Source organism: Equus quagga, chromosome 12, assembly GCF_021613505.1.
Source record: "Equus quagga isolate Etosha38 chromosome 12, UCLA_HA_Equagga_1.0, whole genome shotgun sequence".
NCBI lineage: Eukaryota > Metazoa > Chordata > Mammalia > Perissodactyla > Equidae > Equus > Equus quagga.
The window spans coordinates 95,600,898-95,627,041 of NC_060278.1; the positions used below are offsets into that span (position 1 = coordinate 95,600,898).

Genomic DNA, 26,144 nt, shown 5'->3' on the forward strand with positions numbered 1-26,144 from the left:
AGCTGTTGGGACCCCAAATTTGTTAATGTACCGCATCCCACAGCCTCACGATGCTGGCCAAGCAGCACATTTGCTGTTCACATAATCAACTGGTTTCCTTCATTTTCATTTCTTGCCTTTTCTTTGAATAAACGTGTTCTATTTTCTAAAATATTTTTGTTGAATCTAGTGTTCATATAGAAAAGAACATGAATTACAAATCACAATTAGTGAAATTTCACAGATGATCATTTTTTTTTAATGAAGTGAAATAGAACAGAAAACACCCTAGTGTGTCTCATGGAGTAAGAGTAAATGTGTGTGTGAAATTTTCGTTTCATTTCTATGTCTATGGATATCGGGGGGGGGGGGGGGGGGGTTGTGATCATAGCAAAAATTTAGAGAGCACTTTCCAGGGCTTTGCACATATTAACGCCTTCTCTTCACAGTGACCCTTCTCGGAGGTGCTGTTATTGTCATTCCCATTGTACAGATGAGGAAACGGAGGCACAGAGAGGATGAGGCACTCAGCGAAAGTGACATGGGCACTCAGAGGGGACGCTGAGTTTCCAGCCCAGGCACCTGGGCTCCCGAGTCTTTGTTTTGACTGCCACCCTTTATTGCCGCTGTATATAAAGTATGTGACATAAAATGTTTTCCTTACTGAGGGTCGTGCTCAAAAGGGTTTAAAAGCCACTGGGTAGAATGTTCCCAAAGGTCCTTTCCTCTTCTTCTTCTTCTTCCCAAAGCCCCCCGGTACATAGTTATGTATTCTAGCTGTGAGCGCCTCTGGTTGTGCTGTGTGGGATGCCACCTCAGCGTGGCCTAATGAGCAGTGCCATGTCCGCGCCCAAGATTCGAACCGGCGAAACCCTGGGCCGTCAAAGTGGAGCGCGCGAACTTAACCACTCGGCCACGGGGCCGGCTCCACCAAAGGTTCTTTATAGACTTAAAAATAGCATACGTTTCCTCAGGTGTCCCCACAGCGTAGAGGAGCTGATTGTAGCTAGTACATGGACAAACACTTTTAAATCTTATTGAATTCATTTTACTGCGTGTTAGAAAAATTTATAACTAGCATATTAAAGCAGTAATATAAAATATCCTTTAATAAATTAATGTATTCTTCAAAGGAAAGAAAAATATCAAGTAAATAACAACAGAAAATAAAGGTACGGGTAATAGGCAGATACAGGAAAAATTGTAAAGAGGAATGCAAATGTCCGGCGCTTTGGGCCAGATGCTGACATTGGCATCAGAAGGCCCGGATCAGGGTCCTGGCTCATTCATTTCCTAGCTCTGGTTTATTTGATCACTTACATAGGACTTACCACGGGCTAGATGCTGTTCTCGGCACTTTATAAAGATTACTTCTTTTAGTCCTCACCATTGCCCATTGCAGTAGGTGCTGTCATCATATTCACTTCTCAGAAGAGGTAACAAAGGCCCAGAGAGGTTAAATAACTTACCCCAAACCACACAGCCTAGGAGAGGCAGAGCTAGGATTCGAACCCAAGCATTATGTTAGTAAGGGCAACACCAGTGGATGCAACAAACTAACCCAAAATGTAAGATAGGAGAGTTAATCTCCTTCACACAGGGACCCCAGCTCCTTCCACCTTGGCTGGAAGATGGGTTTTTTTTAACCACTGCACCCCGCTGTGAGAGGTAGAATTTTCTTTGTCATACTGGGCTCCACGTCCTCCTCCGAAAATGGGGTTAATAATGCCAGTTCTGCTTGCCTCTCAGGATCTCTCTGCAGATCAAGGGGGTGGGTGCAAGGGTCTTCCGCAAACTGCCAACGGTTACACTGGATGCAAAGTGTTAGTGTGATTGTTATGTTGACCAACACTTACCGTATAGCGTGATTGTGAAGAATAACTGAAATAACGCACGGAAAGGCCTTGGTTCCTATACAGCCCGTGTCAGCTGTGAATAATAGTAATAACAGTAATGTGCTTAGGCAAATGGAAACAACAAGTATTGAGTTATCTCCGAATTGGGAAATAGTTATACAGGATTGTTCCTATTAGCAAGTTAACACATTCCATCTAAAACGGAGAAATCAAGAAGTAGCAGTATAACCATGATATTTAGAAATCCAGAGGAAAACCCCGGGGGGGGGAACAACCCAACTAAAACAGTTGTAAGTAGTTGCCTCTCATTGGTGGGAATCAGGTTCAGAAAAGCGTGGGCAGGCGACTACTGCTATTTATCATCAGCTTCGTAAAAGTATTTGATTTTTGCTATTGCATATCCATACAGCTTTGACAAAACTTTTGAAAGAATTTTAAATTAAAATGGAAAAGGGAATAATTAAACACTATTTCAAACACCCTCAAATGTACTTAAGAACAAATTCCTGGGACAGAAAGCCAGAGAGGGAAAAAGCAGAGTTAAAGTTACAGGAGAAGTTCAGGATGCAATCACGTTTAAAATCTGTGCTGGACATCTTCTGACCACTGTGTGTTATACAGAAAAGAAAACCCCAGCTCTTTTCCCTAAAAGGCCCCACGGGATCCGACTCCTGTCTGCCCCTCTGTTGGGTCTCCTGTCTTTCTCCCTTTTGCTTGCTCCACTTCGGCCACACTGGCCTTTTTACTATTTTTCAATCAGGCCAAGCACATTCCTACCTCAGGGCCTTTGTACTTGCTGTTCCCTCTGCCAGGAACCTCGTTTTCCTAGCTCTTCCTATAACTGATTTCTTCTCATAGTTGGGGTCTTAACTCGAATGTTCCCCACTCGGAGCAGCCTTCCTTGACCACCCAAATCTAAGACTTCTCTGCCTCCACCCATCATTATGGGTCCTGTGATCCTCTGCAGCCCTGGAATTGTGCCTGCCTTGATCTGTTTATCATCCGTCTCCTCCACGCCAATGTAAGCTCCATTAGAGCAGGGAACCTGGCCACGGTGTTGCCTGCTAGAGCCTCAGCATGTAGGACGGCGCTTGGCACACAGTAGGCGCTCCATAAATATTTGTGGAATGAGCAAATACAGAGGGGGACGGCTGAGTCAGTACGCTGAGCAGCTGGATGGGCCGCTGGTTGGGGAGGAAGCTGCAGCCTCTGCTTGGGCCCTGCCCTGGGTAAACAGGCCTCCCCCTGCCCAGACGGCCGCTGTTTGACAACTGTCTGCCGTGGGACCGGCCAAGCCTGGGCCGCCACACTGCCGAGGCCCAGGATCCTCTGGGACAAGCGGCAGAGGCAGCCACACCTCAGGGGGAGCTTGGGAAGGAACAGGTCAAAAAGTTATCCAAACAGGCGTGAGGAAGGGCGGAGCAGGTGGAGAGACGCAGAGAGAGCCCAGAGGAGCCGGAGGGGCCCTGGCACACCCAGCGGGCCGCTTCCCAGGCAGGCCCGGGCCTCCAGGACCTGCTTCTGGTCCCAGTTCTGGTCCTGACTTGTAGAGGGAACTCAGGCACTTGCCGCCTCTGGTCTGGGCCTCAGTTTCCTCTCCTGAGGGGCCATAAGCAGATCAGTGGTTTTCAAATTAAAAAAAAAAAAAACAACGGGAGCGGCGTTCTTTCGTCAAACAAAATCTTGCCTGGAAGCCAGTTCACAGGAACGATACAATGGAAGCGCTCCGCGGAAAGCAAGCATGGAGGTGAGGGACGCTGCCCACCCAGGCCCCGCCCTTTGGAGTAGGCCCCGGGCCAACACAACCAGCTTCCTTGGTCTCTGAGGTTCTTCAGGGAGGGGGTAGCCAGAGGGAGCATCTAGAGTCTTATAATCAAACACAGACCCAGGTTCAAGCCCCACGGTGGGATCTTAGGCAATTTACTCCACCTCTCTGAGCCCTGGTTTCCCTCTCCAAAACCGGCATCATAAATAGTACTTCCTTCTTGGTGCCATATGTTCAGCACAGAACCTGGAACCTAGTAAATTCTCAATAAGAATAGTGAAAAAACAAATGGTTATTAGCAGAAGTAGCAGAAATGACCTGAAGATCCAGTTGTCTTTGCTGTGAGTTGAGAAAATATTTAACCACTCTGAACCTCAGTTTCCTCCTCTGTAAAACATGGTCAAGGGTTTAAAGGAGATCACAGTTTGCAATCCAGACCACTCAATTTTGTTTTTTAATAAAATTGGAATTAATTACTAACTTTTAAATATCCAGATTTCCAGCTTCCTTTCAAAAAAATGGGAAGCTGTAGCAACACTGATTCTCTATACCCGTGAGGCAAAAACTCCACTGGAGCTAATTTAGACTGTATGTGCTTTCTCTAATTTGCCACAGTCCCCACCATTCCTTAATGTCCTACACTGAAGTTATACTAATGAACATAAACCATTATGTTTGCTGCTTTGTCTTTCTTACAGGAAAGTGTGAAATTTGCTCCATATACTTATCTTGGTATTGTGGGCCCTTGAGTTTGGGACCCCTGATGGCTAAGACCAAGGGGAAGCTCATTATTTGTGAGAGCAATCTCCTCATTCATAGATTTACTATTGTTTAATGGGACTATCAGAACAGCTAAAATCACCTGTGTGGCTCACGTTATACTTCTGTTGGGCAGTGCTGCTGTAGCCCCTTGGTTTCGACAGCAGTGACCAAGCTCACGGCTACGTAGGCAAACTCCTGCCTCCCTTTCCCATTCTCCGGCTTATGTCCCTCGCTGGGTCTTTGCGCGACCCCACTATTATCTCTGGTGTCCCCACCCTTGCTGCCTGTGTGTCTGTCGGGAGGACCCAGGCTCCAGAGCTCCAGGCCTGTCTTCTGGAACTTTCCACTTGGGAAATCTCACCTCCCAGCCCCCATCTGGCAGCCATTGTGTTTTCTTTATCAGATAGTCACATAAAACAATAGTCAAGTTGAAACTTTATTACACAGCCATTCTTCTGTCTCCAGCCCCTCAGAATTGACCCCAAATCCGGTGATTTGGGGGGTGGAGTTGAGGTGGAGAGAGGCTTATTTTTTCTCCTTTCTCCAGGCAAGTCATGGTTTTTCTAGAGATAACGTAGACTGACTCTCAAGGAGGCACACGGGTCCTTGTATGGTGAAGGGGCTCACTTTGTTTTCAGAAGAGATAACGGCTACAGCTTCTCTGGGGAGATGAGAGAATACTGAAGGACTTAGGGAGCCTGGAGGAAAAGGAATCTTGACAGTGATGGAGACCCGGTTCACATGGTGGGGCCTTTATGGCAGTGGCTGAGAACTTGTTTCGCAGAGCCAGGAAGATGTGGGTTAGAGCCACGCAAGCTCTGTGTTGTCGGACATGACTTTACCTCTCTGACCCTCAGTCTCTTCATCTGTAAAACAAAGATAAGACTAGAACTATACTAGCACAGTGCTTTGCACATAAGTGCTCCATAAATGCTAGCTATCACCATACCTGTGGGAAAAGGGCCCACAGCGGCATGTGGAGTAAATTTAATTCTTTTTTATGTTGCTTCTGTGCATTTTGCTAATTCTTCTACCATGAACCTGCTTTAGTCAAATAATAAAAAGTTAATTGAGAGAGGAGATAAAAAATGAAGTGGAAATGTCATCCTTACGCTGGGCTCCAAAATGGGGTTTTAGAGCTGGAAAAAGGTAAGAGATCTTAGAGTCTCACCTTCACACACTCATTTAATATCTTAATAAGCCAAGGACCCCAGAGGAATGATGATTTGGCCATCAGAGCCAGAACTAGAAAGGTGACCTTGAGAATCGGAAGGCACCTTGGGGGTCCTTCGGTCAGCCTCTCCCAAGGCAAGGCCACTCGGGACATGATTCTATTGTTAGATGTATGAAAAATGCTGGATTAAAGAAAGCTCTGCAAATTCCGTTATCAGAGAACTTCTCAGAGCCCCTAACACATGACAGTGCCTTGGGCACTCCGAGAGAGGCTGCCCTCAGCCCACATCAGCTTGTCACAGAATGAAAACATTAGCATGGATTAAATGTCTCCCTGTCCTCAAAGAAATGCTACAGCTTAGATACAGTCCTAGAGTTAAAGAAAAAAAAAGTTTTATAGATATTTTAAAATTACATTACTGAATTGTCAGTTGCTGGAATATAGAAACACAGTAAATTTTTTTCATAATCTTTCTCCTTTTTTTTTTCTGTGAGGAAGATTGGCCTTGAGATAACATCTGTTGCCAATCTTCCTCTTTTTGCTTGAGGAAGATTGTCGCTGGGCTAACATCTGTGCCAGTTTTCCTCTATTTTATGTGGGATGCTACCACAGCATGGCTTCATGAGCGTTGCGGGATCCAAACCTGTGAACCTTGGGCCAGCGCCTCTCCTTTTTTTTAAAAGTAGGAAAGGGGCCATCCCCGTGGCTGAGTGGTTAAGTTGGCACGTTCTGCTGCGGTGGCCCAGGGTTTCACGGTTCAGATTCTGGGCGCAGACACAGCACCGCTCATTGGGCCACGTTGAGGCAGCATCCCATGTGCCACAACTAGAAGGACCTGCAACTAAGATATACATCTATGTACTGGGGGGATTTGGGGAGGTAAAACAGAAAAAAAATAAAAATAAAAGTAGGAAATACTACAAACGTGAAAAGTACAGAGAATAATACTGTGAACATTGATGTACCCACTGCACGGATTTGCCAAATCCTACCACGTGACCCTATTTTCATCGGGTTCACTCTTTGTTTTAATGGGAAACGAAACATTACGCTTAGAGTTGAAGCCCCTCTGGACCCTTCCCTGATCCCACCGCCCTGCCACCCTTCTGGGAGGTGACTACTGTCAACATTTGCTGTTTATCGTCACCAGACATGTTTTGATACTTTTACTATATGTGGCTAGGTAAACAATATATAATATTATTTTGCATATCTGGAAAATTTATTCAAATGGTATGTCGTCCGTATCCTTCAGCACCTTCCTTTTATTCGCTCCTGTAACAGCTTGTGGCATCTTCCCAGGCTGGTTGCCGCAGCACCAGCTGAGTCATTGAAAATGCTGTGTCGGAATATCTCAAGTACATTTATTCTGGTTTTTGACAACGGAGTTGTTGCCAGATTTTCACTATTTTAAACAATGCTACAAAGAACATTCTTACCCCCGTGGATGAGGGTTTCTCTGGGATGGCACATAGACGTGGAATTTCTGGAGTCTCGGGCAATGGGCGTCTTCACTTGGATGACATCCCGGTAAGTGGCTCACTCCTGCCCACCAGCCACCACTTCCATCGGTGGTGTCTAGTTCTGGGTGCTCCACAGCTTCACCAGTGCTGGATTCAGAAATATGGTGAGGGGCCTGCCCGGTGGCACAGCACTTAAGTGTGCACGTTCCACTTCTCGGTGGCCCAGGGTTCGCCGGTTCGGATCCTGAGTGCGGACATGGCACAGCTTGGCACACCATGCTGTGTGGTAGGCATCCCACTTATAAAGTAGAGGAAGATCAGTGTAGATGTTAGCTCAGGGCTAGTCTTCCTCAGCAAAAAGAGGAGGATTGGCAGCAATTAGCTCAGGGCTAATCTTCCTCAAAAAAAAAAAAAAAGGAAATATGGTGAATGTCAAGTGAGAATTCGCATTTCCTCTCCTATTGGGTTTGTTCATATCCTTTGCCCATTTTTCTACTGCACTGTTTACATTTTTTAATCAGTTATTTGATACAGAATTATTTATTCTTGATACAAATCCTTTTTTCAGTTATATTAGTGGAAAATATCTTTGATCAGCCTGTAGTTTCTCTTTTCACTCTCTTTGGAGTGTTCTTTGTTGTAGAGAAGTTTACAAGTGTGATACAGTTAAATTTCGGTTAAATGATAAATAAGGTCATTAAATTTAATGATCTTTTCTTTTATGGCTTGTGCTTTTCGTATCTTGGCTATAAAATCTTTCAGTGCCCTGATCATAAAGATATTACACTAAATATTTTCTATAAGTTTTAAAGTTTTATTTTTCATCTTTAGGTCTTTATTCCATAGGAATTGATTTGTGTGTGTGGCGTGAAATAGAGATGCCTTTGTACTTTTCTTCATATGGATAACAGGTTGGCCCAGCACCATTTCTTGAATAGGGCATCCTTTCTTGACTGATATGCAAGGCCATCACTTTTGCCTCCCATTTTCAAATATAAGTAGACCTGTTTCTAGGCTGTCTATACGATTCCACTTATCTCTCTCTAGTAGTCACATTTAAAAAATTAAAAAAAAAAACTAAAACAGGTGCATGAATCTACAATTATACCCAAATAAAAAACTTAATTTTAAAAAAGTCCAAGGGCTGGCCCAGTGCGCAGCAGTTAAGTTTGCACATTCTACTTTGGCAGCCTGGAGTCTGCCGGTTCGGATCCCGGGTGCGGACCTACGCACCGCTTGGCACACCATGCTGTGGCGGGCATCCCACATATAAAGTAGAGGAAGATGGGCACGGATGTTAGCTCAGGGCCAGTCTTCCTCAGCAAAAAAAGAGGAGGATTGGCAGCAGATGTTAGCTCAGGGCTAATCTTCCCCCCCAAAAAGAAAAAAGTCCAAAAAAGAAACAGTTAAAATTATTTAATAATATATATTATTTAACCCAATACATCTAAAATATTATCATTTCAACATCTAATGAATAAAAATAATTCATAAGATAGTTTTCTCTTTTTTTGTATTAGGTTTTCAAAATTTGATGCGCATTTTATGCTTACAGCACCTCAGTTTGAATTAGCCGCATTTCAAATGCTCAATGGCCTCATGTGGCTAGTGGCCACCATATTGGACAGTGCAGCTATAGCTTTACACACCATAGATCACGTCTTCCTGACAGTTGTTCTTTAGAATCATCTTGTCTATTCTCTTTGCTCACTCATCTAAATTTTAGGATGAGGTCAGACAGGACAGAACAGAGGTTGGAGACCAAAGGCATATCTGTCTCCTCCACTGGAATTCAATACAGACGCCTACCATATTTTGAGTGCTCGAAATTTGCAAGTATTGTGCTAAGTGGTTTTGTCTTGTTGAACTCTTAATTGAAATTTCATTGAATTTATTGATTATCTTGGGAAGAACTGACCTCTCTACCTAATGAATCTTTCAGTCATGAACACGATACATTTATATAGGTCTTTCTTTTATATAGTTCTGCTTTTATGTTTTTCAATAAAGTTTAGTAATTTTAATACATAAAAGTCTTTTGTTAGATTAATTTCTTGATAGGTTATTATTTTTATTGCTACCCTATTTTTTAATTGAATCCTCTCATTTGTTGATGTTAGTGTATACAAAACAAATGCTTTCCATATCTTGAAAATTTAACCACCAACCTTGCTAAATTCTCTTATTAGATTTGTTTTTAATTTCTTGTCTTATTGCATTGCTGGGGCCTCCAGTAAAATATCAAAGAGAAGCAGTAATAATGGGTATATCAGATAGGGTTTAGATTGTCTATGAGGAACTGAGACACCAAATAGCAATAGCTAAAATGAGATAGAAGATTATTCCTCAGTTATATAAAAATCCAGAGGCAGGCAATCTAAGAGTAGTATGGCCAGCTCTTCTCCTTAGCAGTCCTGAGGACCCAGGCTCCTCCAAGCCACTACTCTTCCATTCTCATGGTGGCTTCATCCTCATGGCACAAGACGGCTGCCAGAGCTCTAGCCATACATCCCTATTACAGGCAGAAGGATGGAGCAAGGGACAAAGAAGAAAAGGGAATAAAAGTCGTGTTCCAGCTATCTTTTAAGAAAAGTTCCTAGAAGTTGCCACAACTACATTTCTGAGTACATTTCATTGGCCAAAACATATTCATATGGTCTCACCTAGCTTCAAGGAAGGCTTGAGATAAGTCTTTTCGGGGGACATCCATATGCCCAAATGAAAACTGGAGCTTCTATTACAGAGGAAGACAGGAAGGCTAGAGGACATGTGAGAACTCTCAGCCTCTGCCACTTTGGGCAACATTGTTTTATTAACTTTAAAGGAACACTTTGACCTTTTCAAGCATAACATCTGCTGTAGGGTTTTGGTAGGTAATATTATTAAGTTTTAAAAAGTTTCTTCTAAGTAAGCTAGAATTTTTGTTTATTTTTTAATCACAATTAATGTTGAATTGTCCTAATTGCTTTTTGAACATCTACTGAGATAATTACATTTTTTTCTCCTTTAGTCTTTGATTTTCTAATGTTAAATCATTCTTGCATTCCTGGAATAAACACAACTTGATCATGATGCCGCATATTTATTTCATACATTCCTGAAAATTTTTTAAATTGTAGTACGATATACATAACATAAAATTTACCATTTTAGCCACTTTTAAGGGTACAGTTCAGAGGCATTAAGTACATTCATTGTTATATAACCATCACCACCATCCGTCTCTTGCATTTTTTCATCTACCCATACTGAATCTCTGTACCCATTAGAATATAACTCTCCACTCCCCCTCCCCCAGCCCCTGGCCACCACCATTTGACTTTCTGTCTCTGTGAATTTTTGTTTTTTTGAGGAAGATTAGCCCTGAGCTAACATCTGCTGCCAATCCTCCTCTTTTTGCTGAGGAAGACTGGCCCTGAGCTCACATCCATGCCCATCCTCCTCTACTTTATATGTGGGACACCTATCACAGCATGGCTTTTGCCAAGCAGTGCCATGTCCGCACCCGGGGTCCGCACCCGGGATCCGAACCGGTGAACCCCGGGCCGCCGAAGCAGCAGGTGCACACTTAACTGCTGCGCCACCAGGCCAGCCCCTGTCTCTGTGAATTTGAGTGCTCTAGCTACCTCATATAAGTGGAATCATACAATATTTGTCCTTTTGTGACTGGCCTACTTCACTTAGCATAACGTCCTCAAGGTTCACCCATGTAGTAGCATGTATCTGAATTCCCTTCTTTTTTAAGGCTGAATGATATTCCATTGTGTGTACAGACCACATTTTGTTTTTCTGTTCATCTGTCAGTTGACACTTGGGTTGCCTCTTCCTTTTGGCTATCGAGAATAATGTTGCTATGAAAAGGATGTAAAAATCTCTCTTCCAGATCCCGCTTTGAGTTCTTTTAGGTCTATACCCCAAAGTAGGATTGCTGGGTCATATGGTAATTCTCTTTTTTTTTTAAGATTGGCACCTGAGCTAGCATCTGTTGCCAATCTTCTTTTTTTTCTTCTTCTTCTTCTCCCCAAAGCCCCCCAGTCCATAGCTGTATATTCTAGTTGTGAGTGCCTCTGGCTGTGCTGTGTGGGACCCCGCCTCAGCATGGCCTGAGGAGCGGTGCCATGTCCGTGAACAGGATCCGAACCAGTGAAACCCTGGACCGCTGAAGAGGAGCCCGTGAACTTAACCCCTCGGCCACAAGCCCCTCATATGGTAATTCCAGTTTTAATTTTTTAAGGAACTGCCATGCTGTTTTCCATAGTGGCTGCATTATTTTACGGCCCACCACAGTGCAAAGGGGTTCTGATTTCTCCATATCCTCCCCAACACTTGTTATTATCTGTTTGTTTGTTTTTTTAAAATAATATCCATCCTAATGGGTGTGAAGTGGTATCTCACTGTGGTTTTGATTGGCGTTTCCCTAATGATTAGTGATGTCGAGCATCTTTTCATGCCCTTCTTGGTCATTTGTATATTTTCTTTGGAGAAATCTCTATTTAAAGTCCATTTTAAAATCAGGTTGCTTATTTTTGTTGTTGTTGAGTTGTAGGAGTTCCTTTTATATTCCAGATATTAACCCCTTACCAGATAGACGATTTGCAAATATTTCCTCCCATTCCGTGGGTGCCTTTTTCACTCTGTTGACAGTGTGCTTTGGCACACAAAAGTTTTTAATTTCAACATAGTCCAGTTTATCTTTTTTCTTCTTTTGTTGCCTGTGCTTCTGGTGTCATATGCAAGAAATCATCACAAAGTCCAAGTCATGAATATTTTCCTCTTTGTTTTCTTCTAAGAGTTTTATAGCTTTAGCTCTTCTGTTTAGGTCTTCAGTCCATTTTGTGCTAATTTTTGTATATGGAGTAAACTCTGTCCCACTTCTTTCTTTCGCATGTGGATATCCCATTTTCCCAACTTGAGTTTGTTTCTGATCATATTTTACTTAAGACTTTTGCACCTGGGAGATGCTACTTTGATTCAGCCTCTGATCCACTGCTGGAATCCTCTCGCCATCCTCCCCGACTCTTAGCTTGAGCCTGATGCTTCCAGTGACAGGATGCTCACTACTTAAAGAAGCTTTTTTCCTGGTAGAACCACTGCATCCGACAGAAAAATCGTCCTCATTTTGAGCACAAACCTTCCTCCGTGTGGCATCCATCTGTTGGTCCTGGTGTGTCCTCCGGGGCTATAAGAATGAGTGACCGCTCTTTTCCAAAGGAAAGTACTTTGAATTCAGTAAGTAACAAAACTGCGTGCCTCATTTATAAGGTTTATCACATTTACCCCACAAAGCAATCTATGAAGAGGTCCTACGATTGATTCTTATTTTGCAGATAAAACAAAGAAGGCTTGAAGAACTTATAATTTTCACATAGTCAAACAGTTATGTAAATGACACCTTTGATATTTCAAAGGCAGTGGTCTTGACTGCTCTGCTCTGCTACTCTTTCTCTCTTCCCCAGCTGCCCGCCCAGCACTCTTTCGGATCTTCAATTATTCTCCAAAGGGCATGGTGTTCTCATCCTGTCCCATCCTAGGAAGATTTTAAGTGTTCCTATTAAAATTGAAATCAAACACAAATGTCCATGAATGGTCCTTTAAGGCTGGAATACAGAGGGCTCCTTAGCTCCTTCGACCTGAGCACTACATCCTCGCTATGGCTCAGGAGACTGGGTTAGAGGTTTGGCAGCTGCCACCAAGTAAAACTTCTAGAATTTGGTCATGTGTCCTGCTGCTAAGGCAGCTCTCCCCGTCCGCACTGTCCAGGTGACTTATTTTTAACATTTCTGCAAATCCACTTGGATCTTGATCCTGCTATAATTTTATAGCTAACACGTGTCAGTTCTTTTTTTTCTTCTCTTTTCTTTTTGTGAGGAAGATTGGCCCGGAACTAACATCTGCTGCCGGATTTCCTCTTTTTGCTTGAGGAAGATTGTTGCTGAGCTAACATCTGTGCCAATCTTTCTCTATTTCATGTGGGACGCCTGCCACAGCAAGGCTTGACGAGTGGTGCTAGGTCTGTGCCCAGGATCCGAACCTGTGAACTCCAGGCCACCGAAGCAGAGTGTGCAAACTTAACCACTACACCACTAGGCTGACCCCACCTGTCAGTTCTAAGCCCTTTATATATATTAACACAAATAATCGCCACAACATCCCAATGACATACACATCATTACCATTCCTATCTTGCCAATGAGAAAACGGTCACAGAGCAGTTAAGTAACCCACCCAAGGTCACACAGCTAGTCCATAGCAGAACCAGAATTCAACCCCAGAAAGTCAGGCTCCAGAATTTGTGCTCTCAGCCTCTATTCTGTGCCGCCTTCAAACATCTGACAATCTCAGCCAGCTTTTTGGGGTCCAAAAGGTTGACACACACTTAGGGATCTCCTTTTTTAACAAAGAGTGAGGAGACCAAGGGCCAAGAGCCTTTGAAAGGCAGCACTATTAAGTTGGGATATAAAATAACGGTTTATTTCGTTCTGTTTATTTTCCCATTGTTTTCTACTTGTGATACTGATGTTTCATTTGGTAGGAATAACATTTCCTTCTAAAACAAATTTAAGTAAAAATAAGTGAGTTGATGTAAGAAAAAAGACTAGCATAGATGTTTTTCAGATATGACAAAAATAGGGGCCAGCCCGGTGGCACAGCGGTTAAGTGTGCATGTTCCGCTTCGGCGGCCTGGGGTTCTCCAGTTCGGATCCTGGGTACAGACATGGCACCACTTGTCAAGCCATGCTGTAGTAGGCGTCCCACATATAAAGTAGAGGAAGATGGGTACAGAGGTTAGCTCAGGGCCAGTCTTCCTCAGCAAAAAGAGGAGGATTGGTGGCAGATGTTAGCTCAGGGCTAATCTTCCTCAAAAAAGTAAAAAAGATATGGCAAAAATAATGGTCACAGGGACATCAGGGAAGCCTTGGAAAGACCACATTCAGTCAAGTGAGGTGACGCTATGCTGCGACGGCAAAGCAAGCCCCAAGTCCCAGCACCTAACACAGCAACGTTGATCGCTCACTTACAGAACGAGTCCGTCGTGGGGCGGCAGGGTGCTCGCCTCATCCAGGTGACCCCACAGCTACACTTGCTTCCGCAACAGCCCCAGCGCCGGGTGGTGAAGCTTCCGCCCAGCTGTGACGCAGAAGGTTTCTACTCACATTTCATTGGCCAAGACAAGTCACATGGTCACATCTAACTTCAAAGGAGGCAAGAAAGTGGGATCCGGCCACGTGCCTGAAAGGAGGAAGTGGGATAGCAGAACGGCCCACAGCTGGACCAGGAGCAAAGGGGCCTGAAGATGGGTCTGGAAAGGTAGACGGAGTCAAGACTCCTTGGATTCGTCTGACCGTCTTTGACCAGTATGACCAGAGAAGGGACTCTGGTCTCCGGAGGAGAAGACAGTCTGACATCACCATCCTGTTAAGCTGCTGTGTTTCCCAGGCAGCACCTCGGGGTTCCAGTGGTTGAGGTGTGTGTTGGTGTGTGTTTGTGTGTGTGTGGGGGGGAGGGGTGCTGTTATTTCATGAGTGGCTTCAGCTGAACTCTGCAGTCAGCTCTGGTTTACTCCCTGAAGGGAGAGGCAGCCATTTGGCCTTTGGCTGAGCTGGGAGTTGCTTCTGTCACTGCTTTGAAAAGCTGTCCGGGGAGGGGTACTTGAAAAGGAGAAGAATTTGAGGAGAGGGTCCCGGCAGGTCTGGTTATCAGGGAGGCTTCCTGGAGGAGTTTTCAAAGCGGGGTTGAGGGCTCCGTGCATCAGGAGCGCCTGGAAGCTCATTACACACGTGACATCAGGGCCTACTGTTGACCCTGGAGCCTGGAGGTGGGACCTGAGGCATCTGAATTTTTAATAATGGCCGCAGATGCTTACTATGGACACTGAAAATCGAGAAACACTGAATTATAGGGAGAAAATTTCCGATGAGTCTAAAGGCCTAACACAGTGGTTCTCAGTGGGTTGATTTGAACCCCAAGGGACACTTGGCAATGTCTGGAGATGATCTTGGTTGTCATACCTTGCGGGGAGAGGCGGGTGCTACTGGCATCTAGTGGGTGGAGGCCAGAGATGCTGCTAAACGTCCTGCAATGCACAGGATGCCCCAGAACAGAGAACTACCCAGCCCAAAATGTCCACAGTGCCGAGTCGAGAAACCCTTGTTAACAATGAGAGTCTGAAGCCTGCCAAATGTAGCAGCATGTATGATTTTTAATCTGCTCTTTTTATTTTATTTTCCAAATTTTCTACTATAAGCATAAAATCATTTTCATCGAAAGCATAGTATGTACCAAGCACTTCATGTCCATTATATCAGTTTCTCCTCAAAAATCTTTTCAGGGCCGGCCCCAGTGGCCTAGTGGTTAAGTTCAGCGTACTCCACTTTGGCGGCCTGGGTTCAGTTCCCAGGTGTGGACCTATACAGCTCTGTTAGCAGCCGTGCTGTGCTGGCAGCCCATATACTGAAAAACGGAGGAAGACAGGCATGGATATTAGCCTAGGATGAATCCTCCTCAGGAAAAAAAAAAAATTTCAGTCATTCATCCAACAAATATCTTTTAAGCACCTATTATGAGTTTAATTTTAAACTGGTCAAGATGTCAGGTGTACCCTGGGGAATACAACAGATAAAGATCATCTCCTTAATGGGGGTGGAGGAGATAGATAATATACAAGTAATTCAACATATCTGTAATTTCAAGTTGTGATCAGCAGTAAGAAGAAAAAACAGGCACAGGGACAGAGAATAAAGGAGTGAGGGATGGGGAAAACCTGTATAAATTTGGTAGGAGAGGGGCCGGCCCCATGGCCAAGTGGTTAAGTTTGCACATTCCGCTTCTGTGGCCTAGGGTTTCGCCAGTTCGGATACTGGGCAAGGAGTTGGCACCACTAATTAGGCCATGTTGAGGTAGCATCCCACATGCCACAACTAGAAGGACCCACAACTAAAATTATACAACTATGTACTGGGGGGATTGGGGGAGAAAAAGAAGATTGGCAACAGTTGTTAGCTCACGTGCCAATCTTTTAAAAAAAAAATGTATATATATGGTAGGAGAGTCCTCCCAGACAAGGGGACAATCAAGCTGAGATCTGAAAGATCTTTTTTTGCCAGCCATACCAAGATGCAAGGAACTGCTTTCCAGGCAAAGATAAAAGAATGTGCAAAGGCCCTGAGACAGGAAAGAAAAACTAAGAAAAAGTCCAGAGTGGCTGCAGCCCCTGGGGCGGGGGTGAATGAAATGAAATGAGGTTGGAGATGTAGGGATACAGAAACGAGGTCACGCAGGCCTCACGGTCCATGGGAGTTTTGAATTTTGAGTTTTATTATAAATGCATAGAAAGCTGTAAAGGTTTAAGTAAGGGAGGGACTTGACCCAATCTGTTTGTGCAAGATTCTCTCTGGCCCTGGGTGAAGAGTGGGTGGTCGGGGAGCCAGTGCAGCAGAAGAGAAGTGAAAAGACTTCCACAGACTTCGAGAGGTGATGGTGGTGCGGACAAGGTTGGCTGTGGGGGAGATGAAAAGATGATGAAAATTTGAGATGCTGTTGGAGGTGGCGAGAACTGGACTTTCTGATGAGTTGGGAGCGATGGGAGGAAGGACACAAAGATAGTGACTCCCAGGATTTGGGCGAGAATAACTGAGACGGGAGTGGGGTGATGGAATATGACGACATAGGTATTATCGGTATTATTATCACTCTCTTTTAAAGACTGAGGGATGGGAAGCGAATGGTCCTACTTCACAAGGCTAGTAAGTGGACTGTAATTCAGGTGTGTCTAACTCCAAAGGTCATACTTCCCCACACATTAACTTTTATAATGAGGGGAGGATATTTAATGATATTACTCTCATTAAACATTAAGATAACATAAATGGCCCTGAACGCAAACGTGGGCCTCCACATGGAGCCAGCACAAAACCTGGGACCCTCTTCAGAGGGACCTGCACGCTGGGCTCGGGCGTCGGAATATACATTTCTTAGACGGTGGAATGGGAGCGAGGTACCCGCCTCTGGGAACCTGTTTGAAAATCCTGCGTTCTGATTGGTGCAGCGGCCACGTACTGGCATGTGATTGGAGGGAAGTGAGCCCGCCGGTAACTCAGCCCAGCGAGTTGCGGCTGGTGACGGCGCGGGGCGGTCCTCGCGGGCCTGGAGAGGCGTGGTCCATCCGGGCCTGTGATTGGTGAGATCGTAATACGACCTCCGCCGTGATTGGTGCAGCCCGTGCGGTCATTTAGAAGTTTCCGAGCGCCAGTTCCCGCCTTGGCCACTAGGAGGAGCCCGGGACGCGCAAAGCGAGGCGCTCTGGGGCGTCTGGACCGTCTCCTCCAGGACGCCCTCGGACTCTGTGCGGCGCTGGTTGTGCCCTGCGCCCTAGGGCAGCCGCGGGGACGGGGGTTGGGGTGAGAGAGGGACGGTGTCAGGGCTCCCAGCTCCGGCCCTGGTGGCCACGCTTCTCTGCACAGCCCCTTTGGCCCCTTCCTCTGGCTCCCAGCCCCGCGGAAAACATTGGCGGACCGAGGGGTGGGGCTGCGGGTTCGCGAAGGTTTGTGACGGCGCAGATCCAAATTGCAAAATTGTGGAATCTCTCAAGCGAGACTCAGCAGCCCCCTCCCCCAGCGGCGCCCTCTGCCCGCCTTGGAGCCCTTCTCTCCAGTTTTACAGCCTCCACCGCGCCCTTTAAGATCCTCAAAGGACTTTTACAAATTCACATCTCACTGGAGCTTAGAACTGTCCCATGCAGGTAAAGGTTACCAGCTCGGAGTTCACCCTATCCAAGGACGCCCCCTACCATCCCCAGGCGCTACCACATCGTGCTGTTTCACTGTCTTCACTGCACTTAACCACTATTTGAAATTTGCTTCTTTTTTATTCATGACTGTCTGTCTCCACTGTGCCTCCCCACCAAAATATAAGCTCTGAGGAAGGGAATAGGTGGCCAGATCCAATACAGAGCGCCCAGTTACATATGAATTTGAGATAACAAGTGTTTTTTTTTTTAAGTATAATTGTGTCCCATGAGTTATTTGGTACATATACTAAAAAAAAAAAAAAAAAAATTCATCGTTTATCTAAAATTGAAATGTAATTGGACATCCTGTATTTTGATTTGCTAAAACTGCAACTCTGTAGAGGGAAGATCTTGCCTATTGTCTTCCTTCCTCCATCTCCAGCACCCACAACCGTGCATGTGGAAGGTGTGAATAAATGTTGAATGATGGGTTGGGTGAGTTCATTCCGTGCCAGTCAGGTCCTGGGAATAGAAGGGTCAACAGGGCACAGTCCAGTGGAGGAGGCAGCCCGATAGCTGGTCACCGCCATTGGACTAAACTGTGATGATGTAAAGTGCTGTGAGGTGGGGGAGCCCCGACCCTGCCTGAGCCCCAGGGCCACCTGGCGGAAGATGACAAAGATGGGACTTGAAGGATGAGGAGGCGGAGGGGGAGGTGGGACAGCTGTTCTGGGCAGAAGCCTGTGCAAGGCGAGAGACAAGGGAGAGGCTGTGGGCCTCTGAAAACTGCGGTGGCTGGGGGACCGTGTGGCTGGGCTGTCAGAAAGAGGCGAGAAGGAGACTCACATGCACTGAGCACCAGCACCCCCAGTCAGACAGCAGTGACGCCAGGGTGGTGTTATCATGCCCGTTGTAGAGATCAGGAAACGGAGGCTCAGAGAAGTGAAACCTCGGGCCCGGATTTATAGTCTGAGTGGGAAAAGCTGAGCTTCACACTCAGTTCTGGCAGACTCTGATGCCTGCACGCTCCTAGGAGAGCTCCTGGTTAAGGGTTATCACCCCAGTGGGAGGATGAAGAAACCGAGGCTCAGAAAGGGGGCGGCTCTCCCTGCGGATGTGGCTCCGTCCAGTTTAACAGAACACTGAGGCAGTGCAAGGGTATGGTTTGTCACAAGCCCTCAGGGGAGACAACGGGAGGCCAGAGCAGGACCCAGGAGTCCAGGCTACTGTGTCCCCCATTTCTGTTTGGGTTGGGGCTCTAGGACCCCCTTGCTGAGCCCTGTGGCTAATTCTTTGCATGGGTCCTGCTCGGGTTCGCTGTTTCCGTGGAGACCGCCTCCCCCCATCCCTGAAATCTCATTGTGACCAGTATTAAGAGATTAACTCTGCCGGCAGCCCTTGCCGGGTCTTGGGTGCCAGTGTGGCAGCAGGAGCTCCCTCAAGGATGAAGAGCTTGCCCACTGTGCGGGACCCCGTAGCACCAGGAGGAGGATGTCAGACTGGGGCCAGGGCTTCCCCCAGGACCCCCCAGGTATGGTCCTGACTCCGCATCTACCACGAGAGGAGGACGGGGTGGTGGAAGAGAGACACAGGACCAAGGGGAGGAGTCCAGATTTTGGAGCAGTGTAGAGACTTTGTCCCCCCAGCCCCCGACCCAGGAAGGCCCAAGGCCCTGGCTGGCAGATGCCATTCTGACCAAGGCAGGATCCAGACCTCAACAAGGTCAGGGGAGCCCACAGAGTCTTTCAGGGGTGCTCCAAGTAAACCTAAAGATCCGCTACCTAATCTCCTTCATTTTACAGTTGGGGAAACTGAGGCACAGAGAGGGAAAGTGACTTGCCCAAAGTCAGTGAGTCAGTGAACTGAAGCAGGTTGAGAGTCCAGAGGGAAACCTGAGGTGGCCTGAGCAGGACACATTTGGTTAAACTGTCATTGCCACGTTGGCCTTGAATTCCACATCCTCCTCCCTGACCTCCAGGAGTGAGGTCCCCTCCATCTTCCCTCCTGGGCCTGTCCTACCCACCCTGCTTCCCCTGCTCCCCACCCCCCCACCGCCCCGCCCTCCCCTGCCGCCCGCACAGCCTGAGGCTGGCAGAGAGTTCCTGGCAGGCTCCACTCTGCTGGAGGGCATGGCCACCAGGCCCTAACTGTTCCATCCAAGGGACGTCCTCTTACTGGGTCACTATCTGGATGACTTTGGACAGTTTTTATTCCACGCTTCAGCCCCTCTGTGACTTCGGGGCCTGGACACAGTGGGCACCCTGACAACCCCTCCACCCCACTCCTGCCAGGCCTGCCCTGCAGAGCATTAGGCCGGGCTCCAAAGCTCACTGGGCCAGGCTTCCTGGAAGGCCACCCTGGGGCAGGGGACAAACACGGGCTGTGGAGCCAGGTCGAGAGAGTTCAAACGTCATTGACTCAGCACTCGGAGCCTCAGTTTCCTCGCCTTTGAAGGGGCCACATCCCCTCCTTCCTCGAAGCTCTCAACTCAGTGTAATAATCTGCAGGCCATGCTATTCAATGAACAGAGCAAGGCATGCAGCAGTGGGCGGGGAGGGGCTGGTCAGACAGCATCCTCTGTGCTGCTGGGCACGGAGAGAAACCTTGGCAAGCCTAAGAGAAAGTCAGAGAAGTGCTTCCCTGTGGTGGAGGAGACCGGGTGGCACAAGCCTGCTGACAGTGTGCCTTTTCTATAGTTTTGATTTTTGAACCATGGGAATGCAGTACCAATCCAAAAATAAATTTAAAATTTTTAGCAAATTAGATAAAAAAAATCTAATAATAATAATCATTGCACATACCTCTATAATACGACAGGTATATAGCCAAGATTGAGAGCCACGTACTAGAACTTGACTCAGGAACAGAGAAACCCTGGCTCTGCGACTGAATCCTTGACCCGGAAACGCCCTTTATTTTAGGCCAAGCTCATTTGGCCAATAGCAAAAGAATAGTCATGGGTACCAAGAACCGGGGGCTGCCAGCATGCTGGCCACAGTGCCGAGCACTTTCAGAATACCGTCTCCTTGAATCGGCATTCTGACCTCACGCAGAAGCCAGCACTGTTCCCACTCTACAGATGGGGAAACCGAGCCTTGCTCAAGTTGTGACTAGGAAGTTGTTGAACTTGGGTGCACATCTAGGCCTCTCGCGCTCCGCCTTTCACGCCCTCCTCCAGTGGGTCTCAGTCTCAGCTGCACATCAGGGTCACCTGGGAACTTTGAAAGATACGGATGCCCAGCCAGCACCCGCCCAGCCCTCTGCCCAGATTTAGTCATTGGTCTGTGATAGGGCCTGGGCACCTGTATTTTTTAAAGGTCCCAGGTGATTGTAATTCACTGTCTGGGTTGGACCTCTGCTTCAGCCTAGACAACTTTTTAGATGGGAAACCAAGGCTGGGGGAGGCGTGGGGAATGACCTTGCCCAAGGTCACACAGTGGCTGGAAGCAGAGCTAGGGCAGGTCTCACCTGGAGCTTTTGTGAAAATGAGTAAAAAGCGCCCCGCTCTGGGCAGGCAAATCTCCATAGGCGCTTGGCTGGGTAAGTGGAACAGAGATGGATTTCCGCCTCCATCTGCCCTCTTGGCCAGAGAACCTTTGTGCAGTGAGCCACCTGTACAACTGTATGCAGTGACCCTGGCCTGAGTCTCAGGACTCCCAGACACTTCACCTCAGTGATGTCCAGGCAAGTCCCTGGGGCCCTTCAGAACAAGGGTGGTTCCCGGGATGTGGGTTCACCCCTCACCCCAAGACCAGGGTCTGGGCCAGGCAGAGACTCTCCATCCTCCCTCAGGCCCCACAGGGGCTGAGCAGGCTCCATCTATCTCCAAGGTCACTTCTGCAGATAAGGTCGGGAACATAACCGGGAGGGGGGAACATAAACAGGAGGACAACAGCCTCAGCCCAGAAGTCACAAGCCAGCTGACAGGAGGCAGTGCTCAGGGAGGCCCCGCCCACACAGGCCCAAGTCCTCCTGGCTTCCTTCCTGCTCATTCTCCAGACCATCCTCTCTACCCTACCTCTTGAGCCTTGTGGTCAGCATCTCCCACAATGCTCTGCTCTCCAGCCAGAGAGGCTTCCATGCCCTTCCTCCATTACCCACTGTGTTCTCCACTTCTGGACGTTCCCTCTGTCCAGGATGACACCTGCCACCTCCTCCAGGAGTCCATCCCTGGTCACTCTGGCTCAGAGGCATGTCTTCCTTCTTGAGCCTTCTCCAGCCCTCACAGACCACACACAAAGCCCACATGTGCCTTGGGATGGAGCATATTTTGTCAGCAGACTGGCCAGCTTGCATCGAGCACTGACTGTGTCTCGGCCCTGGAAGGGCAGGGAAGCCTCAGGGTTAGAGTACAGGCTCTGGAGCCAAGCTGCTCAGGTTTGAATCCCAGCTCTTGTTTCTTGTAGGCTGTGTGAGCTTGGGCATATGACTCAACCTCTGTGTGCCTCGGGTCTATAAAATGGTGATGACAACATTGCCTGCCTCACAGAGTGGCTGTGAGGATCAATGAGTTGACATACGTAAGGCCCCAAAACTGCCTTATAAACATTGGTCATGGTCATCCTGCCATGTCCCTCACTCCATTTCATCCTCATGACAACCCTCTGAGTTAGGTATTGTTATTCCCAATTTACAGGTGAGGAAACTGAGGCTCCAAGAGGCGAGAGAGTCAGGGTAGGGCACTGCATCTTCCTCTACGGCCTGATGCCTCCAGAGAGAGGATGCAGCTGACACGGGTTACAACGGGAGCCTCTGGTTTGCAGCTCGTGGCTGCTCCTCAGAGGGCCCACAGGACACAGGCCAGGTGAATTCCTATGACTTGGGCCTTCCAGTGGCTCTCAGGCACCTCTCTGCCCCCAGCAGCCCTGGGACGGTAGAGGAGGGCGTTCTGGTGCCGTCCTGTTCACTAATGTCCCGAACACGTCGCGGAGTCCCAGAGAGAGCCCCTGTCCTCCCCAGCCTCCCTGGAGACCCAGGACACCTTGATGACCTCCTGTCCCTGGAGGAGTCACACCCCACCCCCCAATCTCCCCGTCTGTACAGTGAGTGAGGGGAGGAAGCTGGACCAGTTCGCCTCATCAGCTGCTGGCCCCTCCTTTCAAAGGAAACATTGAAGAAGAGCACATCTGAGAGGCAGACACGGGGTGACAGGGTCCGGGTGTGCGCTCACTTGGCTCCTGGAATCCTCAGGACCCGGTTTGAGAGGCCCTCCCGGCTCTGACACTGCAGGATTCTAGAATCCCAAACTCAAAGCTGCCGCTTCGCATCCCTGTTTGGAGAGCTCTGCCCCCAGCTGCCTTTATCTCTCTTTGGTCACAGAGCAAATTTGCTCAGGACCCGGAGCAGGGGAACAAGCCGACTGTTGACTCTTGAGCAAAACCTGCGCGCTTTGGAGAGCAGAGGAGGAGGCCTGGACGTGCGTGGGGAGGCCAGCGGCCTCTTGCATAACCCGGCGGCCTCCTGCGCACCCGGGCCTTTTCGGGGTTAGGGGTGAGGCAAACCGCAAACTCATGCCCGGTTAATTTTTTAAGGCAAAATCAACAGGCTCAGCAATGATTAGCAGGCAGGTAAGTTCGTCTTAATCATGCCGAGGAGAGAGAGGAAGGAGGTTTCTGGGAGCCCAAGGATGAGGCTCAGTTATCAGTTAACCACATGAATGTTCTTTCCTTCCAAACCCACTGGCCTTCAGCCCCGAGCTCCCTCATCTTCCTCTCGGAAGTGCTTCCGTGGCAACCAGGGGCCGTCAGTCATTGAAACAAACGCTGCACCATCCGGGGTCTGTAGAAGGCACTGCCAGCACCCTCGAGGGCTGCGTTGGAGCAGAGGGGTCCTCACAGAGCTGCGGTCTTCTTGTTCAAAGAAAGCTTCCCTAGCTACTGCTGCATGGCCTTCAGCATGTCCCTTCCACCCTCTGGGGCTCAGTGAGGGGCCCCGGGTCTATGCCGCAGGTTCAACCCGCAGCCAGCTGCCACTCCCCTGGGGCCTGCAGTGTCTGCATCCACCAAATGGCTGGGTTGGCTGAGACACCCTTTCCAGTCTTGAAGTTCTGCGAGGTCGTGATTGAATTAAGCCAACATGGCCAGTGCCCAGGGTAAGGAGGGTGGTATGAGCAGCGTTTTAGGAGTTCAAGGGGGAGAAAAGATGCCCAGGACACAGAGGAGGCCTACCTGGTGTCTTCCGTCGGTACCAGCAAGCGTCAGATCCCAGCTCCAGGAGGAGGGCTGCCCTCTCAGGAGGCAGGGGGCCCTGTGGGGTGGGATGGGGCTGCAGCGATGGCCTGGCAGACCCCACTTGGCCCAGGACCCTTCCCCCTGGAACTCGAAAGCTGCCAAGGGAAGCAGCCGACCCCGCCAGCCCCAGGCCTGCTGGCTGTCTGGACTGGAGTTTGGTCAGTGGTTGGGGACCTATATTGTGGGAAAGTTAGGACTTTGTCCACAAACTGGAATTTGAAATTTCAAAGGGGCGAAACTGAAGGGCCCTACCCCAGAGTGGAGATGGCTCTTGGCTTCTTTCCCCCACGACTTTTGTTCTTTGTCTTGATAAGTCCCGGGTTCCTGCACCGCTCCCTGGTGGGGGGTGGGGGGAGAGATACCGGCTGCTGAGCACCCAGGGAAGTGGAGAGGCCGGGTGGCCAGGGGAGCCGGTGTCTGGAGGATGCCTCTGAACTTGCATGTGGCCAGGGCCAGGCTCTGGTGCGTCTCAGAGCCCTGAGATCTCCGGCAGGAACGTGCTGGTGAACTGCCAGCCCGGTGCTCCAGAATTCTGAGGTTTTGTCTGGGATTCTGGAAGGGAGGCAGCGTCTAGGGGGTGAAGGCCTCAAGCTCGGGAGTCAGACTCGGGTTAGGTTACAGCCCCTACTTTAGGATCTGTACTGCCTTAGGCAAGTTGCTTCACCTCTCTGAGCCTCAGTTTTGTCATCTGAAAAGTGGGGCAGATGAACTGAGAAGAGTGGAAGGTTCTTAGCACTGGGCCTCGCACAGACTCTCTCGAGAAACATTAGCCATTATTCTAGTTTAAAAGAAAAACGATGTGGTCCAGGGGGCAGCTCCCTTCGCCACTATCCACACCAGAGGCTTGAGTGCCCTGCCCACAGCTGGATCCTTGGCAGCCCCTCCCCAACCCCTGGCTGCCCAGGACAGTGCTGTCAAGACACGCTCCTCTTCCCTTCTCAAGGCCGCCTCCATCTACAACACGGAGGAGCCAGACCTCTAGGTGAGGTTGTCTGTCATCCCCTGGGAGCTGTCACATGTTAAGCTGGGGTCTGACAGCCCAAGGGGGTGGGGAAAAGAGAGAGAAAGGCCGCTGAGTTGATGGCACAGAGGCCAGGGTTTGTTCATGGCTGGGCAGGCTGTCCCTAGGAGCTCTCCTGTGCGCAGGCCCTGATTCCAATGGACAATGTGGCCAGTGGGTCAAGGAGTCAACCACCAATGACAATAATCATTGCTGTTGCATGGTATGGCTACACTCTGTCATTTAATGCCCTCACTGTCCCTGTCAGGAAGGTATCAACCCATTTATCTGATGCCAAAACTGAGGCTGAGAGAGGTTGAAACCTGAGGTCACAGAGTCTGGGAAGTTGAGAGTGCCTGGAGTTTGACACAGGTCTTTCTGATCTCAAGGTCTGTGGTTTATTGTCTCGGGGAGGGAGGGGGATACTGAGAACCTTACAGTATTATCTCGTTTAATCTTCACAACAAAGTACAGGTTAGACCCGTTTTGCAGAAGGAGAAAGCAAGGCTCTGAAATAATACCTTGCTTGAGACCACAGGGCCGGTAGACCTTACAAGTGATGGGTCATTTATAGGAGGGCGTGTATCTAGAACATACTGTCTGGGGTCGGCTATAGGGGGATAATAGATGATGTATGTAACAGGTCATGCAAGTTATAATTCATGGGGGATAGATTTACTTATGGGGCAGGTTGTGATGGGTGGGACATGGATGGGGTATGGGCTTCTGGAACGTGCCTCATAGGCGGTGGGTCATGCATGTTGTGTCTTTGGCAAAGCATGTATGTCATGGTTGGGGTATTTAGTAGCTCATTGTGTGCAGACTGTCCACCTGGTAGCTCTTGTATGTAACGGGTCATGTATGTGGCACGGCATGGCTGACCACAGTTGATCACAGACCTTATTTGATTCTATCTAAGACATCCTCTACAGAGGTTGAAAAATTGTCATTTTCATTACTCATGAAATCTTGATATGCCAAAGATCACCCTCCACTTTTGGAAATGGGGAAGTGTGCCTCTGAGAATCCATGAGACCCCATGTGTGTAGGCCAGGCTGTTGCTGGACCATGAGAGGAGTAGCTGTGCGTGGCCTGTCACACATGCCAGGCAGGTGGCAGGACCTGGAGTCAGCCCTTCGAGGCCCTTGGCAGAGCTGCCCCGCCTTCTCCTCTGCGTTTCTCCCTTAGT

At 48.2% G+C, this 26,144-nt stretch overlaps 1 long non-coding RNA gene across 1 annotated transcript; it reads right to left on the reverse strand.

Moving 5' to 3' along the window:
* Positions 1 to 406: 406 nt before the first annotated feature.
* On the reverse strand, positions 407 to 24,530 carry LOC124248257 (uncharacterized). Its single transcript, XR_006890963.1, has 3 exons — positions 23,893 to 24,530; positions 14,019 to 14,229; positions 407 to 5,228 (listed from the first exon to the last, which is right to left on the reverse strand). It is a non-coding gene; the product is annotated as an uncharacterized LOC124248257 (long non-coding RNA).
* Positions 24,531 to 26,144: the final 1,614 nt, after the last annotated feature.